Genomic DNA, 27,659 nt, shown 5'->3' with positions numbered 1-27,659 from the left:
CGGATTGCCCAAACTGGTGTAAACCAGCAGCAGCCCACCTCTGAGTAGATTGCAAGTGGATAAGTAAAAGATGGAGACAAGGTATGACCAATAAGTCTCATTACTTTTCTGACCAGAAAATGGACATTGACACATGTGTGGTTCAAATAGGATTACAGCGAGGAGTCATTCAAATTAACTTTATAAATATCTCTTTTTATTTGATGGCTATACTTCTGAAAAAAAAGAAGAACATGCATGGCCTTTGTATGGAAGCTGAAAGAAAGGATGAGGTCAGATGAGATCAGATGAGGTCAGATGAGATCAGATGAAGTAGCAATATGGTACAGTAATCAGAAAGGGAACCCCTCTATGTGAATGTCTCCTGCCCACCATCAATTCCCAGTAGATGCATGAATCTTAATGTCAGAATGTTTTTCTATCATTAAAGTTCATCAGTTCTCTCCACTATTTCTAAGCCATAGAGATTGTTAGATGCCTGTCAATCTCTGGCCATTTAGACTTATTTTTGGTTTACATTTACTTCAGCAATAAATGTCCACATTCTGTTTTGGTTACTGATGGAGTGATGATTATATTGTTTTATATATTACAGATTACAGATGTATCTCTTTTTAATTCATTTAATCTATTATGGGCACAATGGGCCCTATGAATAGAAAGTGCCTTCAAAACAACATTATATATCTATGCAGGGATTTATATCTATGGAAATGAGGTGCTTCTTTTGTTCAAAAATCCTGTGAAATGTGTGGTTAAAAAAAGGAAGGGGTGGAGGATCACATTCAACATTGTGATCAGCCCATCCCCACTTCTACATATGGAATACATGTCATAGACATAAGCATGAAAGAAATTCTTAAATCATGGCTACTGTAGTCTTTTGAGTCTGCTATCAAATTGTACTTGTATGTTGATGATATTCACTATTACCTCTTATTTGGTCTTTGGTATTCCTACGTAACATAATAATATGCCCTAATATCATAGTTGTAGTTATCTATTATTTTGCCAGAATTAAATGGTTCATGGTTAAAAATTCAGGTTTTCTCAATCTTTTATTTGCTTATGTTTCAAATTATGAAAGTAAGACCTTTTAAAAAATGAAGTATTATTAGAACTGGAAAAGAACAGGCTAGAATTCAAAATATTATCATTATTTCCTATAAATGAGTCCCTCCTTGCATTGTTCTAGCAATCTGAAACAGCTTAAACTCTCCATGACTGAAACGCCCCAACTATAAATAAGAAATTGTATTAAAGCCAGCAATAGATTTATTGAATTTTGCAGCTCAGTCTACTTATGTTTCTGCTATAGCATACGGACTTGAAAATAATAGATGAAATGTTGTTTTTGGAATAATTTCTTATAGTTACGGTTGTAGTTTCCTGAAATGAGAAGCTGTAAAAGGGAGATGTCGGGTGAAAGGCTTCAGAAAACCTCCTAAATGGAGTCTTTCATCTCAGGTTTTTCTTTAATGTTTTTTTTAAATAAATAAATGAAATTTTCCTCACTATTTTGTTTATCACTATGTACTTTATATATAAGAATTCTGGGGAATAGAATATACTAGAATCACTTACATGGTTGTAATGTGGCATTTGACATTTTGCAAGTATTAATGGCAAAGGTAAAAATAATATAAAGAGAGGTGTAACACACACACACACACACACACACACACACACACACACACGAATATAACTATTGAGTTTAAAAAAGAATCTAGATAGACTCTCTTTCCCTTATTTATATTGCTTTAGTAAAGCAGTAATTCCTCAAGCTGATGAACTATGGAGATGAACAAAATCGTCTTACATGGGCCTTACATTCATTTGGATTAACCTCACTGTATGGCAGACACTTCAAATAAATGACAGATTGACAGGAATATGAAATGGTTTTATAATGAATGCTTGAAGCTCAGTACAACTGAGACTTTCATACTATTGACATATAAATCCCTTTTATACCGTCTGAGCAATTATAGTGTATTTGTGACTGATAACTGACTGCTGTGGATTAAGTGCTCAGCTAGAAATATGGTCAGAGTTCAAATTTATCCTTATGGGAACAATTCCACCCACCACTTCCCTCTGCTTTTTAAATTTTATCTTTAGTAAAAAGTTACAGATTTTTGCATAGATTTTGATACCTTGAATGCTGAATGTTGTACCAATATGATAACTCTGTACTTTAATTCCAGTTGCTTTTGTTAATGCTTGCCTGAGTTGAGAAAATGTAAACAAGAAAGAGCTTACTATGTGTCTCCATGGTAACATTTGAGGAGACAGATGTGGCCATAAAAAGAATGAATGGAGTAGGTTTCCTAAACCTGTTGGTTTGCCATGTTGTATAAATTTATTTATTTAATGAAAATATTTATGTTATGCCTATTTATTCTTCCTGATCCAAAAAAGTGATTTGCTTTGCTTAAGTGATAACTTAAGTTAAACAATAACACCCACATGTTATTGAAAAATAAAATATATCTAATATAACCAAACACAAATGAAGAGTGGGTGAAAAACATGATTCATCAATTAGGCCCCTAAGCTGGGGAACAAAACAGGTTTAACTTGTTATATTTAAAGTATTTGTTCCAAGTATTTTTATTTTATCTTTCTGTACATCACCAGTTCCTGGGATATTTTCAAGTTAAAAACATATTCTTATAAAGTTTCAAACGTTTAAAGTAAAAGTTATAAAATATATTTAATGATTCATCATGAAAATAATTAAAAAGTCTCCATCTCTTGCCAAGAAGGCATCATAAAGCAAAAATGCCCAGGCATAGCAAAGCATTCCACAATAGATGTACCATGAGAGAAAATGTTCTTTCTCAGTCATTATCACTTTCATCTCCTTGGAATTGTGTTGAAGAACCTTGTTTGTCCATTGTTTATATTCTAAGACTTTTAGGAGAGAACCAGCAGACTGAAATTGAAAATATGTTTCTTCAATGTTGTTGCTTCAAGTGTTTAATCTGAGACTATGTAATTTCAAGATGCATTTTGAAGTACTAAAATAGGTATACATTATACATGTATAGTTTGTTAAAATATTCAAATTGGATTTTGCCACATTGGGTAAATGTGGCTAGGTTTTTAAAAGAACTCTGAATAGGAAGCTCTCCCTGTCCGGGTGTCACTTTTAGAAAGATCTTATCTACTACAAAGCATCTCTACATAGTGATATACATTGCATCTTTGAAATCTGAAGCTGATTTCTGGCTTATCTAATTGTGCAGACCATTGTGTCAACAACTGGAACTAGTAATTAGGCTTGCAAACATTTCAAAGAATGAGACTGGTTTAACATAAAAGAATATGCTTCACTTATAAAATTCTTTATTGGCCAAGTGTGATTGGACACACATGGAATTTGCCTCTGGTGCATAAGCTCTCAGTGTACATAAAAGAAAAGGAAAAAAATACGTTCATCAAGAACCATAAGATACAACAGTGATAGTCATAGGTTACTAATAAGCAATCAAATCATACTAGGAAACAAATAAAACAATATAAATTATAAAGATACAAGCAACATGGTTATAGTCATAAGTGGAAAGAGATAGGAAGGATGAGAAGAAGAATAGTAATTACAGTCTTAGTAAATAGTTTGACAGTGTTGTGGGAATTAGTTGTTTAGCAGAGTGATGGCATGACAATGGACTTCTTGAAGCCTGTGTTGCAAATTCTTTTTGTGGTTGTTTTCAGCATATATATATATATATATATATATATATATATATATATATATATATATATATATATTCGTAGATTTTCATGGGTAGAGGTATGCAAGTCTTGGTGTATTCGGGTCTTTTCCCATGTAAGATTGAGAGTATCTTGGCAACGTTTCGACGAGGTCCCACTCGCCATCTTCAGGCTGGTGCCTTCGGCTTTGTGCCTGTGGCATTATTATAATATTATTATTATTGTTGTTAATCTTTGGTGAGATTCACAGCCTTTGAGACTGGTTAATAGCTCAGCAGCTCAAGTCCTAACCAAGGACCTAGGAACTGTTAAGGTATCGTCGGAGGATGTAAGCTGTTCCGAGTAGGGTGGTTTTTTGTAGAGTCAAAATGTTCAAGTCCGGTAAATTTAGAATTTCTAAATAGCGGGGTAGCCCTTTGGGTATTGCTCCAAGGGCTCCAATTACAATCAGGACAACACACAATTTCTTTTTCCACAGTCGCTCAACTTCAATCTGCAAGTCCTGGTACTTTGTGATTTTTTCTTGCTGCTTATCTTCAATCCCTGCATCACCAGGTATTATATTTATATTTATATTTATTTATATTTATATTTTATTGAATTTCTATACCGCCCTACTCCTGAAGGACTCAGGGCGGTGCACAGCCATGAAATAAAACACATACATATATAAAATTTAAAATCGAATAAAATGAATTAAATAAATTTGGCTGAATTGATACCCATAATTTAAAATACCCATATTTTAAAATACAGTAAAAATTTAAAATTTACACTTAAAAGGGAGAAGATTTAGGCGAGGCCAGCTTGATGAAATAAAAGAGTCTTCAGCTCGCGGCGGAAGGTGCACAGATCCGGAATCCTCCGTATCTCAGGGGGGAGCTCATTTCAGTTCGTCGGTGCCCCCACAGAGAAGGCTCTCCCCCTAGGGGCCGACAGCCGACATTGTTTGGCCGACGGCACCTGGAGGAGCCCCCCTCTGTGGGAGCGTACTGGTCGGTGGGAGGCTATTGATGGTAGTAGGCAGTCCCGTAAGTAACCAGGTCCTAAGCCATGGAGCGCTTTAAAGGTGGTAACCAGAACCTTGAAGCGCACCCGGAAGACCACCGGGAGCCAGTGCAGCTCTCGCAGGAGATGTGTTACATGGGAGCTCCACGCTGCTCCCATAACCACCCGTGCGGCCGCACTCTGCGCCAGTTGGAGCCTCCGGGTGCACCTCAAGGGGAGCCCCACGTAGAGAGCGTTACAATAGTCCAGACGAGAGGTGACGAGGGCATGAGTGACTGTGCGTAACGAGTCCCGATCTAGAAAGGGACGCAACTGGCAAATCAGGCGAACCTGATGAAAAATCCTCCCGGTCACGGCCGTCAAGTGCTCTTCTAAAGGCAGCCGTGAATCCAGGAGGATGCCCAAGTTACGAGCCCTTTCCGTGGGGGCCAATGATTCGCCCCCAATAGCCAGCGATGGTGCCAGCTGACTATATCGGGACGTCGGAAACCACAGCCACTCGGTCTTGGATGGGTTGAGCCTGAGCCCGTTTCTCACCATCCAGATCCGTACGGCCTCCAGGCACTGGGACATCACTTCAAGGGCATTGTTGGGGTGGTCCGGGGTGGAGATGTACAGCTGGGTGTCGTCAGCGTACAGATGGTACTTCACCCCGAAACCACGGATGATCTCGCCCAGCGGCTTTACATAAATGTTGAACAAAAGGGGCGAGAGAACCGATCCCTGCGGCACCCCACATATAAGGGGCCTCAGGGTCGATCTCTGCCCCCCTGTCAACACAGACTGCGACCGGTCAGAGAGAAAGGAGGAGAACCACCGCAAAACGGTGCCTCCCACCCCTAACCCTTCCAGCCGGTGCAGCATGATACCATGGTCGATGGTATCAAAAGCCGCTGAGAGGTCTAACAGGACCAGGACAGAGGAACAACCCCTGTCCCGAGCCCTCCAGAGATCATCAACCAACGTGACCAATGCTGTTTCCATGCTGTACCCAGGCCTGAAGCCCGACTGGAACGGATCTAGATACGACGCTTCATCCAGGTACTGGGGAAGCTGTCGCGCAACCACACTCTCAACAACCTTCACAACGAAGCAAAGGTTGGAGACTGGACGATAATTAGCCAATACTGCCGGGTCCAGGGAAGGCTTCTTGAGGAGGGGCCTTACCACTGCCTCTTTCAGGGCGGCGGGGAAGACACCCTCACCCAACGAAGCATTTATAATCCCCTGGAGCCAGCCTCACGTCACCTCCCGGTAAGCCAGCACTAACCAGGAGGGGCACGGGTCCAACAAACATGTGGTCGTGTTCAATCTACCCAGAATCCTGTCTACATCCTCTGGGGTCACAGGATCAAATTCATCCCAGATAACAGTCTCAAGACCTGCCTCCGTCTCCCTCGCTGGATCTATCCAGTCAGAGTCCAGACCTGCCCGAATCTGAGTGATTTTGTCATGCAGATACTGAACGAAATCCTCGGCTCTTCCCTCCAAGGGGTCCTCCCGCGCTTCCTGGTGGAGCAGGGAGCGGGTCACCCTAAACAGGGCGGCCGGGCGATTATCTGATGACGCAATAAGAGCAGCAAAATGAGTACATTTTGCTGCTTTTATCGCCACTAGGTAACTCCTAATATGAGATCTTATCAGTGTTCGGTCAGATTCAGAAAGACTAGCCCTCCAACAGCTCTCTAGGCATCTTTTCCGGCGCTTCATCTCCCTCAGCTCCTCGGTAAACCAAGGAGCCAGGCGAGATCGGCGCCGGGTCAGAGGCCGCAAAGGCACGACTCGGTCCAGGGCTCCAGCAGCCGCCCTATCCCAGGCGGCCACTAGGTCCCCAGATGAGGCGTCAGCCAGAACCTCCGGGATTGGCCCAAGCTCTATCTGGAACCTATCAGGTTCCATCAGGTGCCTGGGGCGGTACCATCTTATCGGTTCCGCCTCCCTCCAGCGGGGTGCCATGGTTCGAAGGTCAAGGCGAAGGAGCGAGTGATCTGACCATGACAAGGGCTCGATGACTATATCCCCTATCTCGAGATCACTCAACCACTGTCCAGAGACAAAAACCAAGTCCAGTGTGTTTCCCCCAGTGTGCGGAGGGCCATGAATTAGTTGGGTCAGGTCCATGGCCGTCATGGAAGCCATGAACTCCCGAGCCACCTCAGACGCCTCACCCATGGATGGCAGGTTGAAATCCCCCATGACCATAAGTCTGGGGGTATCAACCGCCACCGCGGCAATAACGTTGAGTAGCTCGGGCAGAGTGTTGTGGCCCCGCCCTCTGAGCCTGTCCCATCGGAGGAAGAAAGCTCCGAGCATGAGGAAGAGGAGTCAGCCAGGCCTCCCTCTCCAGGCCCCTCCCCTCTGGCATTGTTTCAAGTGCCGGCTGAGGGAGAGGAAACAGCTGATTCGAGTCAAAGTGATAATGAAACATCATTCCTGGACGCACGCCTCCGAAGGCGTGATAAACGTTTGCAGCAGCTTGGGAGGCGTGCTAGGGATTAGAACTGAGTCACTGGACCACACCCCAGAGACTATATAATAGAGGGTAGTGGTCAAAGGATCTTTGTGACGAACAAAGCAAAACCTTGGAGTCACTAAAGCCTCGTCCGGAACTGCTGGGAGGAATATTATTTCTGTTTGGACTTTCTTGAACGTTCGTATCTTATCTGTCTGTTTGTGAAAATAAAGACCCTTGGCAGACGGTGTGTCTATCGCTGCCAAGTCGGAGATAAGACCTGGGTGCGTTCCAAAGTGTTTCCTTAACCCTCGACTGGCTGTGTGGGTGTGTGTGTGGGTACGGGGACAGATCATCTTGTTCGTCACCCCATACTCCATCGTTAACCCACGATGGACCAACAGCTGCAGCAGCAGATACAGCAGATGCTGGAGGCCAATCAGCTTCTGCAACAGCAAGTAGCACAGCTAACTGCCCAACTTGCTTTGGGAAATGCTCCTGCAGCTCCACCTCCTCCCCCTCCCCGTCCGAGATGCCCAGTGAATGTGCCAGATAGGTTTTCTGGGCAGCAGGAGATGTTTCCGGCCTTCTTGGGACAATGCCAACTGTTTATGGCAATGAGGCCGGAGGATTTTCCGGATGACCGGGCTCGGGTGGCATTTGTTATCAGCTCCCTCTCGGGCACTGCCGCCCGATGGGCCACGCCCCTGTTGTTGCAAGATAGCCCCTTGCTCCTGGACTTTCAGGGCTTTTTACAACACCTGCGCACCATGTTTGAGGACCCCCTCCGGGTGCAGACGGCAGCGAGGCGCATCAAGGACCTCCGCCAAGGCAAGCGCCCCCTGCAGGACTATATTGCAGAGTTCCGACTGCTAGGCCAGGATTCGGCTTGGAATGAGGTGGCGCTGATGGACGCTTTCCAGGACGGCCTTTCTGACGAGATGCAGGACGAGCTGGTTCGTGTGGAGGCGCCACCGACCCTCGACGCGCTGGTGACCCAATGCCTGCGCATCGACGCCCGCTTGCAACGGCGACGGCCCCGTCGGGCTCTTCCGGAACCATCGACAGCGTCGGCACCCCCGCGTTTCGCACCGACAGCGCTCCGGACCGCACAGCGTTTTGTGGCGACGGCTGAGGAGCCTATGGAGCTCGGAGCAGCCAGACCTCAACTGACGGCCCAGGAGCGGATGCGGAGACGTCAAGGGGGGTTGTGCCTCTATTGCGGCGAGGCGGGACATTTTGCCGCCTCGTGTCCCCGGAAGCGGAGTGGACCGCTCAAGCCTGTTCCGGAGTCTCGGCGTGACCTGCCGGGAAACGGGCCAGGCCTGGCCTAGGGGAAACTCTGGGTCAGGCACGTGACCATGCCCCGCCGGAATCGGCGGCTGTGGACTGTGAGCCCCCTCGGCACCTGATTTTGAACACCCGGGTGTTGTTGGCTAACCGGTCGGAGGGGCTCCAGGCGCACGCGCTGGTGGACTCGGGGGCCACCACGAACTTTATGGACCAGGCCTTTGTGGCCCATTACAAAGTCCCCTTGGTTCCAGTGGACCCTCCGTTGAGGGTTGAAACTATAGATGGGCGGGAACTCGTGGCGGGACCCATCAAAACCGCTACCCAGCCCTTGCGCCTCGCCATTGGAAACCACGAGGAGGCGATCCAGTTTTACGTAACGGCGGATCTGCACTTTCCCTTGGTCCTGGGGATGGCCTGGCTTCGGGCGCACGACCCTCAGGTGGCGTGGTCGAGAAACGCCATCTCGTTCCCGAGCCTGCAGTGTGTCGACCACCTTCGCCACACCTGCGCCGGCCAGGACGTCTCTGCCCCAAACGTCTCCTTGCCTCCGGAGCTGACGCCCTTCGCCGACGTGTTCAGCGAGAAGGAGGCGGACCGCTTGCCCCCGCACCGACCCTACGACTGTGCGGTGGACCTAATGCCCAACGCGCCCCTGCCCTCGGGATGCCTGTACTCCATGTCGGAGCCCGAGCTGGCCGCCTTACGGGACTTTCTGGAAAAGAACCTGGCCCGTGGGTTCATCCGGCCTTCGACCTCCCCGCTCTCGGCCCCGGTCCTCTTCGTTAAAAAGAAGACGGGGGACTTGCACCTCTGTTGCGACTACCGGCGCTTGAACGCCATCACAGTGCGAAATCGCTACCCCTGATCTGTCCCCGTCCCCACACACACACACACAGCCAGTCGAGGGTTAAGGAAACACTTTGGAACGCATTCAGTTCTTATCTCCGACTTGGCAGCGATAGACACACTGTCTGCCAAGTTACTTTATTTTCACAAACAGACAGATAAGATACGAACGTTCAAGAAAGTCCAAACAGAAATAATATTCCTCCCAGCAGTTCCGGACGAGGCTTTAGTGACTCCAAGGTTTTGCTTTGTTCGTCACAAAAGATCCTTGACCACCACTCTCTATTATATAGTCTCTGGGGTGTGGTCTCTGGGGTGTGGTCCAGTGACTCAGTTCTAATCCCTAGCACGCCTCCCAAGCTGCTGCAAACGTTTATCACGCCTTCGGAGGCGTGCGTCCAGGAATGATGTGTCATTATCACTTTGACTCGAATCAGCTGTCTCCTCTCCCTCGGCCGGCACTTGAGACAATGCCAGAGGGGAGGGGCCTGGAGAGGGAGGCCTGGCTGACTCCTCTTCCTCATGCTCGGAGCTTTCTTCCTCCGATGGGACAGGCTCAGAGGGCGGGGCCACAACACTATCCCCCACCGCAGGGCCCTTCCCCCGGGTCTGACGGTCGGGATGGGGTCGGGACGGGAACTGTTCGTGGAAAGCCCGCACCAGGTCAGGGGCCTGAACGGCAGACGCGTCCACCCAGGTGAAATCCTCGGGCCCGTACCCCTTCCAGGCGATGAGGTATTGGAAGCGCCCCTTCAGCCAACGGGAGTCCCGGATACTGTCCACCTCGTACGTCGAGGCGTCGTCCTCGTCGGCTGCGGCTGGGGGGGGGCAGGCGTCGGCGGGCGGCGGAGATGGCTCGCGGGGGCCTCAGGGACCAGGAGGGACCGATGAAAAACAGGGTGGAGCCGCATGGAGTGGGGTAGAGTCAACCGGTAGGCCACCGGATTGATGACCGCCTCGATAGGGAAGGGACCGATAAAGCGTTGGGCCAGTTTCCGTACCGGCCGGTCCGTGGGGAGGTGTTTTGTGGACAACCACACCCGATCTCCTACTTCCAGCGGTGGCGTCGCCCGGCGGGCACGATCGGCGAACCGTTTATAATCCTCTTTCGCCCGGATCAGCTGCCGCCGCACCAGTTGCTGCACCGCCTGCAGCTCTGAGAGGAAGTCCCGGGTCTCGGGAACAGGGGAGTCCATGATGGTCAACGGGAAAAGCCGTGGATGGTATCCGACGTTGGCATGGAACGGGGTCATCTGGGTGGAGGTGTGTTGGGAGTTATTAAAGGCGAACTCCGCCAGGGGAAGGTACTCGGCCCAGTTGTCCTGCTGCTGGTTGACAAAACAGCGGAGGTACTGCTCCAGTATGCCGATGACCTTCTCCGTGCCCCCGTCAGTCTCCGGATGGTGTGACGACGACAGGCACACCTGCACCTCCAGCGCGGCCATCAGGCTTTTCCAGAAGCGGGCCGTGAACTGGGCCCCGCGGTCCGAAACCACCCGGTCCGGCAGGCCGTGGAGGCGGAAGATATGTTGCAGGAACAGGCGAGCCGTGGTGCGGGCCGAGGGCAGGCCGCGGCACGGGATGAAATGTGCCATCTTCGTGAGTGCATCCACCACCACGAGGACGGTCGTGTACGTAGCGGACAGGGGCAGGTCTGTCAGGAAGTCCATGGAGATGGCTCCCCACGGTCTCTCCGGTGTCGGCAGCGGCTGGAGGAGTCCAGGAGGGGGGGCCGGACGCGGCTTTGGCCTGTCGGCACGTCACACAGGACGTCACGTAGGCGTGCACGTCGTGCCGTACCCGAGGCCACCAAAAAGTCCGTGTCACCAGGTTCAAAGTCTTAAAGAAGCCGAAGTGCCCCGCCGCGGGGTTGTCATGACACTGGTTCATGACGAGGGCTCGGAGCGGACTCGTGGGCACATACAGCCGACCCCGATGTCTGAGCAAGCCCTCCTCCACGGTCCATGGGGACGCGGGGCCAACGTCCGCTCTCCGCTGCTGTGACCAGTCGTCCCGTCGCTGCGCTTCCAGCACCTGAGCCCGCAGGCCCACCGGTTCCTGGACCGCGGCAAAGGAGTCCGCTGGCAGCACCGTCCGGGGGGGAAGGGAGTCCTTGGGGCAAAAGTATTCCGGCTTACGGGATAGCGCGTCCGCCCTCTGGTTGAGGTTGCTCGGAATGTAGGTGACGTGGAAGTTGAACCGGGCGAAAAACAACGACCACCGGATCTGCCGCAGGTTCAACTTCCGTGCCGTGGTGAGGTGCTCCAGGTTCCGATGGTCCGTCCGCACCTCCACCTGGTGTCGGGCCCCCTCGAGGTGATGTCGCCAAGCCTCGAACGCGGCCTTGATGGCCAGCAACTCCTTTTCCCAGATGGTGTAGTTGCGCTCGGAAGGGTTGAGTTTCCGGGAGTAGTATGCGCAGGGAAAAAGAGTGCCGCCATCCACCGGAGCCTGTAGCAGCACCGCCCCAATCGCCACGTTGGACGCGTCCGTCTCCACCACGAACGGACGGTGTGGATTGGGGTGCCTCAGGACTGGCTCCGTGAGGAAGGCCTGCTTGAGGACCTCGAATGCCTGCTGCTGCGGGGGCCCCCACTGGAACGGGACCTTCTTCCGAAGGAGCTGGGTCAACGGCAAGGTCAGGGTGGCGAAGCCCGGGATGAAGGTCCGATAGTAGTTGGCGAATCCCAACAGACGCTGGACGTCCTTCACCCGACGCGGGGGTTCCCAACTGCGCAAGGCCTCCACCTTGTGCGGGTCCATCGCGATGCCCTCGGGGGTGATGATGTGCCCGAGGAACTCTATGGAAGTCTGGAAGAAGTAGCATTTCTCCAACTTCGCATAGAGCTGGTGCTCCCGCAGGCGCTGCAGGACCTGGCGGACATGCTGGAGGTGACTTTCCGGGGTCCGGGAATAGATCAAAATGTCATCCAAGTAGATCACCACGAACCGATCCAGCATGTCCCGGAACACATCGTTCATCAAGTGCTGGAAGACCGCGGGGGCGTTGGTCAACCCGAACGGCATGACGGTATACTCGAAGTGTCCGTACCGCGTGCCGAACGCCGTCTTCCACTCGTCCCCCTCTCTCACGCGCACCAGGTTGTAAGCCCCTCGGAGATCGAGCTTAGTGAAGATCGAGGCCTCCCGCAACCTCTCCATCAGCTCTGGGATCAGCGGCAGGGGGGTAGCGATTTCGCACTGTGATTGCGTTCAAGCGCCGGTAGTCGCAACACAGGCGCAAGTCCCCCGTCTTCTTTTTAACGAAGAGGACCGGGGCCGAGAGCGGGGAGGTCGAAGGCCGGATGAACCCACGGGCCAGGTTCTTTTCCAGAAAGTCCCATAAGGCAGCCATCAGCGCCACCTCATTCCAAGCCGAATCCTGGCCTAGCAGTCGGAACTCTGCAATATAGTCCTGCAGGGGGCGCTTGCCTTGGCGGAGGTCCTTGATGCGCCTCGCTGCCGTCTGCACCCGGAGGGGGTCCTCAAACATGGTGCGCAGGTGTTGTAAAAAGCCCTGAAAGTCCAGGAGCAAGGGGCTATCTTGCAACAACAGGGGCGTGGCCCATCGGGCGGCAGTGCCCGAGAGGGAGCTGATAACAAATGCCACCCGAGCCCGGTCATCCGGAAAATCCTCCGGCCTCATTGCCATAAACAGTTGGCATTGTCCCAAGAAGGCCGGAAACATCTCCTGCTGCCCAGAAAACCTATCTGGCACATTCACTGGGCATCTCGGACGGGGAGGGGGAGGAGGTGGAGCTGCAGGAGCATTTCCCAAAGCAAGTTGGGCAGTTAGCTGTGCTACTTGCTGTTGCAGAAGCTGATTGGCCTCCAGCATCTGCTGTATCTGCTGCTGCAGCTGTTGGTCCATCGTGGGTTAACGATGGAGTATGGGGTGACGAACAAGATGATCTGTCCCCGTCCCCACACACACACACACAGCCAGTCGAGGGTTAAGGAAACACTTTGGAACGCATTCAGTTCTTATCTCCGACTTGGCAGCGATAGACACACTGTCTGCCAAGTTACTTTATTTTCACAAACAGACAGATAAGATACGAACGTTCAAGAAAGTCCAAACAGAAATAATATTCCTCCCAGAAGTTCCGGACGAGGCTTTAGTGACTCCAAGGTTTTGCTTTGTTCGTCACAAAAGATCCTTGACCACCACTCTCTATTATATAGTCTCTGGGGTGTGGTCTCTGGGGTGTAGTCCAGTGACTCAGTTCTAATCCCTAGCACGCCTCCCAAGCTGCTGCAAACGTTTATCACGCCTTCGGAGGCGTGCGTCCAGGAATGATGTGTCATTATCACTTTGACTCGAATCAGCTGTCTCCTCTCCCTCGGCCGGCACTTGAGACAATGCCAGAGGGGAGGGGCCTGGAGAGGGAGGCCTGGCTGACTCCTCTTCCTCATGCTCGGAGCTTTCTTCCTCCGATGGGACAGGCTCAGAGGGCGGGGCCACAACAACCCCCTGCCGCTGATCCCGGAGCTGATGGAGAGGTTGCGGGAGGCCTCGATCTTCACTAAGCTCGATCTCCGAGGGGCTTACAACCTGGTGCACGTGAGAGAGGGGGACGAGTGGAAGACGGCGTTCGGCACGCGGTACGGACACTTCGAGTATACCGTCATGCCGTTCGGGTTGACCAACGCCCCCGCGGTCTTCCAGCACTTGATGAACGATGTGTTCCGGGACATGCTGGATCGGTTCGTGGTGATCTACTTGGATGACATTTTGATCTATTCCCGGACCCCGGAAAGTCACCTCCAGCATGTCCGCCAGGTCCTGCAGCGCCTGAGGGAGCACCAGCTCTATGCGAAGTTGGAGAAATGCTACTTCTTCCAGACTTCCATAGAGTTCCTCGGGCACATCATCACCCCCGAGGGCATCGCGATGGACCCGCACAAGGTGGAGGCCTTGCGCAGTTGGGAACCCCCGCGTCGGGTGAAGGACGTCCAGTGTCTGTTGGGATTCGCCAACTACTATCGGACCTTCATCCCGGGCTTCGCCACCCTGACCTTGCCGTTGACCCAGCTCCTTCGGAAGAAGGTCCCGTTCCAGTGGGGGCCCCCGCAGCAGCAGGCCTTCGAGGTCCTCAAGCAGGCCTTCCTCACGGAGCCAGTCCTGAGGCACCCCAATCCACACCGTCCGTTCGTGGTGGAGACGGACGCGTCCAACGTGGCGATTGGGGCGGTGCTGCTACAGGCTCCGGTGGATGGCGGCACTCTTTTTCCCTGCGCATACTACTCCCGGAAACTCAACCCTTCCGAGCGCAACTACACCATCTGGGAAAAGGAGTTGCTGGTCATCAAGGCCGCGTTCGAGGCTTGGCGACATCACCTCGAGGGGGCCCGACACCAGGTGGAGGTGCGGACGGACCATCGGAACCTGGAGCACCTCACCACGGCACGGAAGTTGAACCAGTGGCAGATCCGGTGGTCGTTGTTTTTCGCCCGGTTCAACTTCCACGTCACCTACATTCCGAGCAACCTCAACCAGAGGGCGGACGCGCTATCCCGTAAGCCGGAATACTTTTGCCCCAAGGACTCCCTTCCCCCCCCGGACGGTGCTGCCAGCGGACTCCTTGGCCGCGGTCCAGGAACCGGTGGACCTGCGGGCTCGGGTGCTGGAAGCGCAGCGACGGGACGACTGGTCGCAGCAGCGGAGAGCGGACGTCGGCCCCGCGTCCCCATGGACCGTGGAGGAGGGCTTGCTCAGACATCGGGGTCGGCTGTACGTGCCCACGAGTCCGCTCCGAGCCCTCGTCATGAACCAGTGTCATGACAACCCCGCGGCGGGGCACTTCGGCTTCTTTAAGACTTTGAACCTGGTGACGCGGACTTTTTGGTGGCCTCGGGTACAGCACGACGTGCACGCCTACGTGACGTCCTGTGTGACGTGCCGACAGGCCAAAGCCGCGTCCGGCCCCCCCTCCCGGACTCCTCCAGCCGCTACCGACACCGGAGAGACCTTGGGGAGCCATCTCCATGGACTTCCTGACAGACCTGCCCCTGTCCGCTACGTACACGACCGTCCTCGTGGTGGTGGATGCGCTCACGAAGATGGCACATTTCATCCCGTGCCGCGGCCTGCCCTCGGCCCGCACCACGGCTCGCCTGTTCCTGCAACATATCTTCCGCCTCCACGGCCTGCCGGACCGGGTGGTTTCGGACCGCGGGGCCCAGTTCACGGCTCGCTTCTGGAAAAGCCTGATGGCCGCGCTGGAGGTGCAGGTGTGCCTGTCATCGTCGCACCATCCGGAGACTGACGGGGGCACAGAGAAGGTCATCGGCATACTGGAGCAGTACCTCCGCTGTTTTGTCAACCAGCAGCAGGACAACTGGGCCGAGTACCTTCCCCTGGCGGAGTTCGCTTTTAATAACTCCCAACACACCTCCACCCAGATGACCCCGTTCCATGCCAACGTCGGATACCATCCACGGCTTTTCCCGTTGACCATCATGGACTCCCCTGTTCCCGAGACCCGGGACTTCCTCTCGGAGCTGCAGGCAGTGCAGCAACTGGTGCGGCGGCAGCTGATCCGGGCGAAAGAGGATTATAAACGGTTCGCCGATCGCGCCCGCCGGGCGACGCCACCGCTGGAAGTAGGAGATCGGGTGTGGTTGTCCACGAAACACCTCCCCACGGACCGGCCGGTGAGGAAACTGGCCCAACGCTTTATCGGTCCCTTCCCTATCGAGGCGGTCATCAATCCGGTGGCCTACCGGTTGACTCTACCCCCGCTCCATGCGGCTCCACCCTGTTTTTCATCGGTCCCTCCTGGTCCCTGAGGCCCCCGCGAGCCATCTCCGCCGCCCGCCGCCGCCTGCCCCCCCAGCCGCAGCCGACGAGGACGATGCCTCGACGTACGAGGTGGACAGTATCCGGGACTCCCGTTGGCTGAAGGGGCGCTTCCAATACCTCATTGCCTGGAAGGGGTACGGGCCCGAGGATTTCACCTGGGTGGACGCATCTGCCGTTCAGGCCCCTGACCTGGTGCGGGCTTTCCACGAACAGTTCCCGTCCCGACCCCATCCCGACCGTCAGACCCGGGGGAAGGGCCCTGCGGTGGGGGATAGTGTTGTGGCCCCGCCCTCTGAGCCTGTCCCATCGGAGGAAGAAAGCTCCGAGCATGAGGAAGAGGAGTCAGCCAGGCCTCCCTCTCCAGGCCCCTCCCCTCTGGCATTGTTTCAAGTGCCGGCTGAGGGAGAGGAAACAGCTGATTCGAGTCAAAGTGATAATGAAACATCATTCCTGGACGCACGCCTCCGAAAGCGTGATAAACGTTTGCAGCAGCTTGGGAGGCGTGCTAGGGATTAGAACTGAGTCACTGGACCACACCCTAGAGACTATATAATAGAGGGTAGTGGTCAAAGGATCCTTGTGACGAACAAAGCAAAACCTTGGAGTCACTAAAGCCTCGTCCGGAACTGCTGGGAGGAATATTATTTCTGTTTGGACTTTCTTGAACGTTCGTATCTTATCTGTCTGTTTGTGAAAATAAAGACCCTTGGCAGACGGTGTGTCTATCGCTGCCAAGTCGGAGATAAGACCTGGGTGCGTTCCAAAGTGTTTCCTTAACCCTCGACTGGCTGTGTGGGTGTGTGTGTGGGTACGGGGACAGATCACAGGGCTGCTGCCACATGGCAGGGAGCCAGGTACGTGATCAGCAAACCCATCTGAACCCCGTGGCCCCACTTCACAAGGAGGGACTCACAACCAGCTGTCTAAGGTACAGTGGTCTCCCTCGGCCTAAGGCCTTCTCTAATAATAACCGCTACTCCCCCGCCCCTCCCCTGTGACCTTGGCTGATGGAATGCGTGGAAACCTGGTGGGCACATTTCTATCAGAGGGACCCCTCCCTCTGGGCCCAACCAGGTCTCCGTAATACCCACCAGGTCCGCTCCCCCCTCGTAAACAAGATCACAGATGAGGGGGGCTTTATTTACTACGGACCTGGCGTTGCACAACATCAGGTGAAGGCCCGGGCCCTGAAGGTCTGTACTACCTGGAGAACGGGTGGAGCCTTGGGGGCCGGAGCACCCTACCGTTTGAAGACAGCGGGTGCGTGCTCCCTTAACATGATATGGCCCCCTGCTCCCGTATCTACCTCTCCCACACACAGTACCGATGGTAAAAACACAGTCTGGACCAGCTCGACCCCCTCCGGATCCCCCCCCCCCGCCGAATGTCCTGGCCAAGCCCGACTCTCCCCCTAGTGGGTTATCCCCCAAACCCACAACCCTAATTCCAATCCCACCCCCCTCCCCCCTCCCCGAACCCCTTAAAAGTTTAGACAAGGACAATTTTAAAAAACCCCGCAGCCCCCTCTTTGCGGCATGCCAGATATTGCAATGTCAATGAATCATACTTTTTTCTTTTCAACTATTGTTATTTCAGGTGTGTTGTGGACCAAGTGCCTGTCAGTCTGAATCCTAAAGTCCCAAAAGATCTTGAGTTTCTCATTCTCTAAAACTTTCTCAACCTGATGTTCCCAGTGGTTTTTGCTGTACTCAAATCCAAACTTCTGGCACAATTTCCAGTGAATGATCTTAGCAACACAGTCATGGCGTTGTAGGTAGTCAGTTTGTGAAATTTTGCTGCACCCACTAATCAGGTGGTCGACTGTCTCATCTTTCTCATTGCAGAGACGGCATTTGCTGTTGGTGGTAACATGTTGAATTTTTGCTTTCATGCAGTTTGGGGCTAGGGCTTGTTCTTGAGCTGCCAAAATAAAGCTTTCTGTTTCTTTTTTCAGTACTGCTGATCTTAACCAGTTCCAAGTTAGTTTCTGGTCAGCTTTGCCTTCAATACTTTTTAAGTATTGGCCATGCAGAACTTTGCTTTTCCAATTTTCAGCTCGCTGCTCAATTACTTCTTTCTTATATTCTGCTTTTGTTTTAGTTGTCTTTAAAAGGCCTGCTTTATTTACTTCCTTAATCATTGGTTCTTCACTTTTCTGGATGTAATCATTCAAGCTGCGTTTTTCTTCTTTCACAGTCTGCTTTACTTGTAGGAGTCCTTGACCAACCTCTGCTCTTGGTAAATATAATCGGTCAACATCACTTTTAGGGTGCAAGGCATGATTCATTGTCATAAGCTTCCTTGTTTTTCTGTACAAATTGTCTAACTTCATCTGGGTCCAGTCAATTATTCCTGCAGAGTATTTAATCACAGGTATAGCCCAGGTATTTATGGCTTTTATGATGTTTCCTCCACTCAATTTGGACATTAATAACTTACGAATTCACCAAATGTACTTGGCTGAAGTTAATTCCTTGACTTTATTATGCATTAAGTCAGAGGCTTCTAAAATCCCCAAGTACTTGTAGCCTTCTTCTGATTTTACTGATTTCATTTCTTCATTCTCTAGTTCTATTCCATCCTCTTCTATGATCTTGCCTGCTTTGGTTGCTATTGTTGCACATTTGTCAATTCCAAACCACATACCGATGTCTTGGCTGAATTCTTTTGTGTTTTCAATTAATAAATTCAGTTCAGCTTTTGTTTTACCAAACAGCTTCAAATCATCCATGTACATCAATAATTATTATTATTATTATTATTATTATTATTATTATTATTATTATTATTATTATTATTATTATTATTATCATCCTGTAGGAAAAACCCTGGCTGAAACAATTATATATATATATATATATATATATATGCATATATATATATATATGCATATTCTTTCTAGCCAGGTTTTACCTACGTAAACTTAGTTGTTCTACAGCCCTAGGTTCTGTGAAATTTCATTCACAAGTTTCTGGGCCTTTTTTCTGCTGACAAACTGCAACTCTGTGTTGCTCTCTGGGAGACTCAGATAGCTATTTCTGCCTTTTAAGACGTCGTCAGTGAGCCACACCCACTTCTCAGATATCCTTCCTGTAAAGGTACAATGTATCTTTTTTCTTTTTCGTAGGCTTTTATGTGCATATTCTTTCTAGCCAGGTTTTACCTACGTAAACTTAGTTGTTCTACAGCCCTAGGTTCTGTGAAATCTCATTCACAAGTTTCTGGGCCTTTTTTCTGCTGACAAACTGCAACTCTGTGTTGCTCTCTGGGAGACTCAGATAGCTATTTCTGCCTTTTAAGGCATCGTCAGTGAGCCACACCCACTTCTCAGATATCCTTCCTGTAAAGGTACAATGTATCTTTTTTCTTTTTCGTAGGCTTTTATGTGCATATTTTTTCTAGCCAGGTTTACGTAGGGTGTTTGTATGTAGGTCTTTGGTTATTCGGGTCTTCTCCCACGTAAAATTGGAAGTGTCTTGGCGACGTTTCGATGAAGTTTCATTCGTCATCTTCAGGCTGGTGTTCTCGGCTTCGTGCTTCCAGGAGCAATGTGAGATTGCAGCTGTCTCTTCCTTTTAACTGCTAGTGGGGGTGTGAGCTGATTGGGTGGGAACTTGGCTGTGTTCTGATTGGGTGGAGGTGTGTTCTGATTGGTTAGGGGCTTGTCTGTGCTCTGATTGGATGGTTATAAGTCAATAAGCAATTCTTGGTTTGAAAAGCAGAAGGCTTTCTATATAAACTGAGTTGAATTTGAGAAAGAATATCAACTAATAAATGTTCTGATACTTAGAGGTTACTGGAAAAGTGGCACTTAGAAGGAGTTTAGTCAGGTACTATATACATAGAGTACTCCCCCCCTTCGCATCTCTGTCCTTGTGTGCTTGAGTTGATCAGGTTTTCAAGAAAGATCACATGCCCCACCTCTGCCAGCTTAAAAAACTGCAATGAGGATCTTCTTTATTTATTTAATCAAAAGTATAGAAAGCCAATCAAATATGGGCAGCTTACAATAAAAAGCAATCAGTTAAAAAAATCCTCATTAAAACATCAAACCCCCCACAATGAAAAAGAAATCAAGATTTGGTCAGATGAGAGAACCTCCCCTCCCCAATGCCAGGGCTCGAGGAAAAAGCCAGGTCTTCAATATCTAAAGAATGGCATGTTTGTGTGGATTGGGGGTAGAAATGTAGTGTTTCAGATAAGAAGTGGAATTTAATGCTGAATAGAATTGGATTTGTTTCTCAAGAATGATTTCATCCAGCCATTCAACTCTACCAGTGTGAAGTTGCTGATTTCCGTCAACTGCTTTCATAAGGCTGTGTAATGGAAATTAAACCCAAGAGTAGTGCAAGTGCAATCCTGAGAGGAAGGTGCAATGAAAGTGCTTTATGTATGAATTATAGTACTGTCATATCTAATTTGGTCTGTCGTGGAATTATTACTATTATTTAATATTTATAACAGTCTTATTACAGTTTTCAAAACTTAAAGCCCTTACAAATTATATAATACAGCTAAAATCTAAAACAACCAGTAAAACCAAAATATGGGAAAAATATGAACATGAAAATGAAATGTTTCAAAAGTAATTAACTTAGCATAAATATTTGTGTGGAGGTAGAATTCATTTTTTTGGAAAATGACTATGTTATTTGCTAATTTTAGAAGAATGTGCTGTTTAAATAATATACTTGTCAAAATTATTTGTTTGGCATTTAGGCCAACACATTTTCCAATATCCATAAAAGGAATTTGTAGGACAACAAGTAAGTAAAATGAAGGTTCTTAGCTATTTCTCTACTTTAGATCTGGTCATAGAAATGTAGGTTCAGCATCACAGTATTAAATTCTATCTTATTAAGAAAAGTGGGTCCATAGATATTGTAAGCATCAGAGATTTATTTCATTGAGCAAATCTGTGGCAGCATAAATCCTGTCTCAGAGTTAACTAAAATTCTCTTTTTATGCCTCATGCTGCAATAACACAGATAGCTTACAGATTGGATTCCATGTTGAAGCTTTAAAATATATATCTAAAGGACCAAAAAACTTTTCTGTGTTAATAACATTATATTCAGCTACTTGGTTTTCGTATCTTCATTCTACTGTATGTTATCTTTGATAAAATACAGTATGTATTTTCTTTTATTTAATGAAATTTTAAAATATAGTGTGATTATTTTTCTCAGTCCATCTTTTAATCTTTATGCAAACTCTGTCCAAATGTTGTTATCTATGTTTTCAAGGAGAGAGGCATCATTTAATAAGTTTAAATGCAGTCCATCCATGGGTGCAATTTTTCTGTTTCTATATTAGTTTTCATTCCCAGTTATCTTGATGCAGGCGTTCTCAACAACCATTCCATGTATTCATGTAACCTAACCCTAAAGAAATACTGTTTATTACTCAGACTTCAGTTTTTCATGATGAATAAAACATTGTACATAGAAAAATCATAATTTCTCTTTAACCAGATTTTGAAGTAGACTTTTACTTTATTCATTTCAGAAGTGTCAGGTCAGCCAGGCCTCCTTTTAATTGGGGGAGGGGGAGAAGGGGGAGAGAAGAAGACTTAAAGATTTTGTGAAAGGAGCAATGATAATTCATCACATGTGGATTGAATCAAAGTTTTCATTCCCCCCCCCCAATTTTGAAGGAATAAATTTTTGAACACATTCCTTTTTAAAAATGATGTTAAATCTATTTGAGTGCTTTTAGTACATGTTCATGTATTTTCTACCCAACAAGAAACTACAGAAAGGAGTGGAAAGCTTCACGCATCTCTGGCTCATTTATTTAATAGCATTTTTCCAACTGTATTTTGTCCCGAGTTCTCCCACCACATATGGTATGTACAAACCCTATTTATGTTTAGCTAAAAGACATTCCCATGGATCTAAATGGATTTTACTCTCTAGTAAGTATATATTGAAGCTGAATTCAAACAAAGATGTTACATCCCCAAAAAATGTTTTCATTTTGATTAAACATGGATTTTTGGTAGCTCTGTTTATTCCTTATGAAAAAGGGAATGAGTGTTTTGTTGATTTGTATAAAAGAGGAAATGATACAATTTTTCTTAACGTTTAAGGGCGAAATGACACATTTTGGACAAAATAACTCAGGAAATCACTGCATGATGGGATTTTTTTTGGGGGGGAGAAATAAGTCAGTTTTTCCTTCTTATGCTACAGTACTTAGATTCCTAAGTACATTCTTATGCAAATTGCTGTTTCTTTCTATAAATTTTTGAAAGGATTCAAATATATCCTTTCCCTATGTGGCTAAAAAAGGGATGAACTAGCAACATAAAAAGCTCAATAATAGATATAACTGCATGCCAGCAAGCAGGATGTTTTAATCGTCTGGAGAGCCTTTAAAGTAGCAGTAGTTGTTATTACATATACTTCAGTAGAAAAAGCTAATGTGTATAAACAACCTAAAGTATCAGAAAAAGTAAAAACAGAACATAAAGGAATATCTGTCATTGAATGTTTCTTCTTTTTTGCATTCCAAACATTTAACATAGAAAGGTTTTTCAGAGTTCCATTCTTTTCAAAGTTAAAAAGGTGCAAATTTATTTATTTGCAGTTTGTCAAGTTACAAATACAAAATTGCAAAGACGAGCTAATAATCTCAAATATCTGAGAAGAATAGAATAGAATAGAATAGAATAGAATAGAATAGAATAGAATAGAATAGAATAGAATAGAATAGAATAGAATAGAATAGAATTCTTTATTGGCCAAGTGTGATTGGACACACAAGGAACCTGTCCTGGGTCCTAGCTGTGTGCCCATTAGTCTTTGGTGTTATAATGACCTGGGTAATGGGTTGTGTGGTAGCATCCTGAACTCTAGTGTTGTGACTTCCTGAATTCTGTGATGTATTGTCTTGAGCAGATGGCTGTGATGCAACATCCCGGGCTTTGGTTTGGCTCCAAGTCTGAGGTCTTGTTATGTGATCATGGCGTGTGTTAGTTGCCCTGTGTGGGGATCGGAGGGGGGCGCAGCAGGTGGCGATGCCGTCGTTGTCTGGCCCCTGGATGGTGGCTGCACTTCGTCTATGGGATGGGACTGGGTCTGAATCTGGTGAGGATAATTGGTGGTGGCGTCATGTGTTATCCTGGGTCTGGTGTCAATGTTTGTGGATGGGGCTCATTTGTTGACTAAGGCTAGTTTCCAGATGTCTGGTAGGTGGGAGGTATCGTCACGTTTATTCATGTTATGGGGGTGTTTCTCTACTCTCTTGGAGTAGGTTGGATAGTTTGGCTTGGTAGTCAGATGTGTTCATCACCACTGTGTTCATCACCACTGTGGCATTATGTTTGTCTGCTGGGAGAATGATTATATTATTGTCTTTCCTCAAGTTGGTGAGTGCCTTTTGTTCTTCTTTGTGTAAGTTGCTTCTGGGTGGATTGCTGGAACAGAGGACATTGGTGACTTTTAGTCTGATTTTATTGGCTTCATCTGGGTTGATTTTGGTTAGGCTAGCTTCAACTCCACATATGATGTTTTCAGTGGGGATGCATTTGGGGGCGATTGCAAAGTTGAATCCTTTGGAAAGGACATTGGTTTCTGCTATGGTGAGAGTCCTGTCTGATACGTTATGTACTGTTTGTTTCATGAGTTGCTGTGGAGGGCGGTTGGGCTTCTGGCATTTTTCTAGTCTGTGGAGTTTGTTGGTGTGTGTGTCTGTCTCCACACCTCCCCACCAGTATTTATAGAGAGACGGCATCTCCGATCACGCTTTGCTCGCACAAGCACAAAGCCGAAGACACCAGCCTGAAGATGACAAGTGGGATCTCGTCGAAACATCGCCAGGATACTCTCAATCTTACATGGGAAAATACCTGAATATGCCAAGACTTACATACCTGTACCCATAAAAATCTACGAAAATAAATATATATATATTTGTTTATATTTTATAAAGTAAAACAAATACTATATCATCTATCTCTATCTCTATCTCTATCTCTATCTCTATCTCTATCTCTATCTCTATCTCTATCTCTATCTCTATCTCTATCTCTATCTCTATCTCTATCTCTACCTCTACCTCTACCTCTACCTATATCTATCTATCTATCTATCTATCTATCTATCTATCTATCTATCTAGTATAAGGTTATACTATATATACTATATATATAGTATAAGGTTTTAAAAGAAAGGTAAAGAGACATTAAATAAAAAAGGAATCTCATGTTTTCTCACTGTTAATTTAGTACAGAATGTTTTCTACAAAGAGAAAATTTTAAAAATGTGTCTTAAATCAAGCACAGGAGACAGAAACACAAATAATCTGCATACCTTGACACATATGAGAAGATGGTTAAAAATTAGATTGAAGAGCACATTTAAGGATAAGAAGCATCTAAGCGGGGGAGGGGGTTTGAGGAACTTAAAGAATACCAATTCAGTCTAAATTGCTCTGCTATTCTTATTGTTTTGGATGGATAAGCATTCACTGAAGAATCTACTTAAGCTGCTAAAGTCATTCCACATGAAGCTGTTTTTTAATGCCTGAGAAGCTTACAAATCAGGCACCTAAAATTGTCTGTCCTCAAACAGTACTTCCCATCTACATTTTCTTGTAGTACAGAAGATTCTAGAAAGTTCTCACTTTCAGTTCATAATAAATTAATAATATATTGATGTCCTCATTATATGGCTTTCCATGATCAGATTCTGCATTTCAACTCTCACCTTTGAAACTCCAGAGTTATTAAAAACTGAGATGAGAATCCACAATAAGTAGAATCAGATCCTCACAATTTTTTTTTTCATGAGAAACCAAACGTATCATCAAAGATTAACTGGTTTAAGGATTTTTTTCCTCACTTCACAAATTAATTTAGCCAATTAATTTCAATCATCAAATCCTCATGACAACGTTTATTGACATGCAACCAAGCACCAACCTCAAACCTGTACTTGAAATACACTGAGGAACATGGAGCATTGTTCTTAAAAATCTGTATTGAATTACTTCCAAGTTTCTTTGCATCTTTTTATGGACACAGATTTTTGCCTGTGGTACAAAGTATTAGGTTCAGCACTTTGGCCCTGAATAGTGTGGCTGAAACAGAACATGATTACTTCCACAAAGAATAAAAATATCTAATTATTGCATTGAAAGTATTTCAGGCTGAAGATGAAATAGTTTTTTCTTCTTCTAAGCATTAAGAGGTTGAAAAACAATTCCTAACCATTTAGAACTCTTAATTTGTTCGGTCTGATTGCTGTTTATTTTCCAATTATGCAGATCATTAGCACATCATTTTGTAAATACAACTTTTGTTTTACTATAATTATTTTCTTTGCTGCAATAAGTGACTGATGGATTCCATTGAAGACCACTTTGTACCAGGGAAGGAATAATCACATCATTTTTATAAAGTAAAACAAATAATGGCTTATAACCAGCCTCTAGATGAAATTCACTTTTTGTTAAACTTGAATTAAAGAATTGATATAAAGATTAAATAAGACAAGAGAAATTACATTTATTTAATCCTTTTATAGCAGAAATTAGGGATAACAAACTTCTATTTGCTCTACATTTGTCTTACATGTATTCTCATGGAACATCATAATCCATTAACATCCTCTATATGAGCCATGGTGGTGCAGTGGTTAATGCAATACTGCAGGCTACTTCTGCTGCCTGCTGTCTGCCTGTAATTTGGTAGTTCAAATCTCACCAGGCTCAAGGTTGACTCAGCCTTCCATCCTTCCGAGGTGGCTAAAATGAGGACCCAAATTGTTGGGAGCAATATGCTGACTCTGAAAACAGCTTAGAGAGGGCTGTAAAGCACTGTAAAGCAGTATATAAGTCTAAGTGCTTTTGGTATTGCTATATCTGCAAAGTTAGTAATTTTGCCAGTGTGAGCAAGTTACTTTTCATTATTATTATTGCCGCCGCCGCTGCTGCTGTTGTTTGTATATGTGTATGCTTATGTGTTATATGTTTCTCATCAGAGCTCTGCAGTGCTTCAGGACTTGAAAGCAAAAGGAAGCTTCGGATGTACGAGGACTGCATATTTCCATAGCTGATTGTCTTAACGGAATATGCTACTCTAGTATAGAATGATTTTGACACACATTCAGAGATGTGTAATTTGGAGAATGAAACACACTATTTCCTGCTAATCATTTTTTGCCATATTTTCCAAGATGTTCAGTGCCAGATTCTTTTTTTCTGTAACTGCCCTACTATACATGGTTTTTATAGATCATGCAACCTCTCACAGTTGTCATTAGGATAAGACAATCGGTATGATGCAGTTAATTTTGGACCCTCCCAATTAATTAAACCTCTAAATATGACTTTGCAATCAGGTGCAAGTTGCAAAGTTGCTTTTCATGTTTAGTATATTCAAGCGTATTTAGTGCCAGTATGGGAGCTCTTGCATTGCAATATGTTAGAAGAATCTACAATGCTTATATGTTATCTCTTTCTTATTTAATTTGGTGTGTCTGAGAAATACTGAAGACTGTGGATTGAATTACATTTTAGTTGAGCAGCATCTTTATTAGAATTTCCATTATTGTTCAAATCAAACATAAATAGAATAGAATAACAGAGTTGGAGGTCTTCAAGTCCCTGTTTAGGCAGAAAACCCAATACCATTTCAGACAAATGGTTGTCCAATCTCTTCTTAAAAACGTTCAGTGTTGGAGCATTTACAACTTCTGAAGGCAATTTGTTCCACTGAATTCGTTCTAACTGTCAGGAAATTTCTCCTTAGTTCTAAATTGTTTCTCTCCTTGATTAGTTTCCATCCATTGCTTCTTGTCCTGCCCTCAGGTACTTGGAAAATAGATTGACCCAGGAGTGAAATGTAAAATCTGTTACTACCGGTTCTGTGGCCGTGGCTTGGTGGTGGTGGTGGTAATGTGACTGGGTGGTGTGGCCAACAATTTTTTTTTAAACTTTTCAAAGCATTTTTTTTAATGCTTTGAAAAGTCTCTCTGCCGATCAGGAACTCAGCTGGGATCGTAGAGAGGCTCTTTTAAAAATGCCTCTCTGCCATCAGGGAACTCAGCTGGGATCGTCAGAGACTTTTCAAAGCATTTTTTTTACCACCTCTTCGGCCAAGAGGTTGCAGAAAAAAATGCTTTGAAAAGCCTCTGATGATCCCAGCTGAGCCGCATGATCATCAGAGGCTTTTTTCTTTACTTTTAAAAGCATTTTTTCATCGGAAGAGTTTGTAGAAAAAATGCTTTTAAAAGTAAAAAAAAAAAGCCTCTGTTGATCGTATGGCTCAGCTGGGCATGGGTGGGGGGCAGGGATTTTTGTTACCGGTTCTCCGAACCACCCGCTGCCATTGCTACCGGATCGGGCGATCCTGTCCGAACCGGGAGCATTTCACCCCTGGATTGACCTCTTCTTCTTTGGGGCAACCCCTGAGATATTAGAAGACTGCTATCATGTCACCCTGAGTCCTTCTGTTCATTAAACTAGATACATCCTCTTCTAGAAACTGTTCTTTATATGTTTTAGCATCCAGTCCCCTAATCATCTTTG

This window comes from Pituophis catenifer, unplaced genomic scaffold (assembly GCF_029215685.1).
Source record: "Pituophis catenifer annectens isolate HBS135680 unplaced genomic scaffold, rPitCat1.0.hap2 SCAF_4, whole genome shotgun sequence".
NCBI lineage: Eukaryota > Metazoa > Chordata > Lepidosauria > Squamata > Colubridae > Pituophis > Pituophis catenifer.
Note: the sequence above shows the minus strand (reverse complement) of the source record.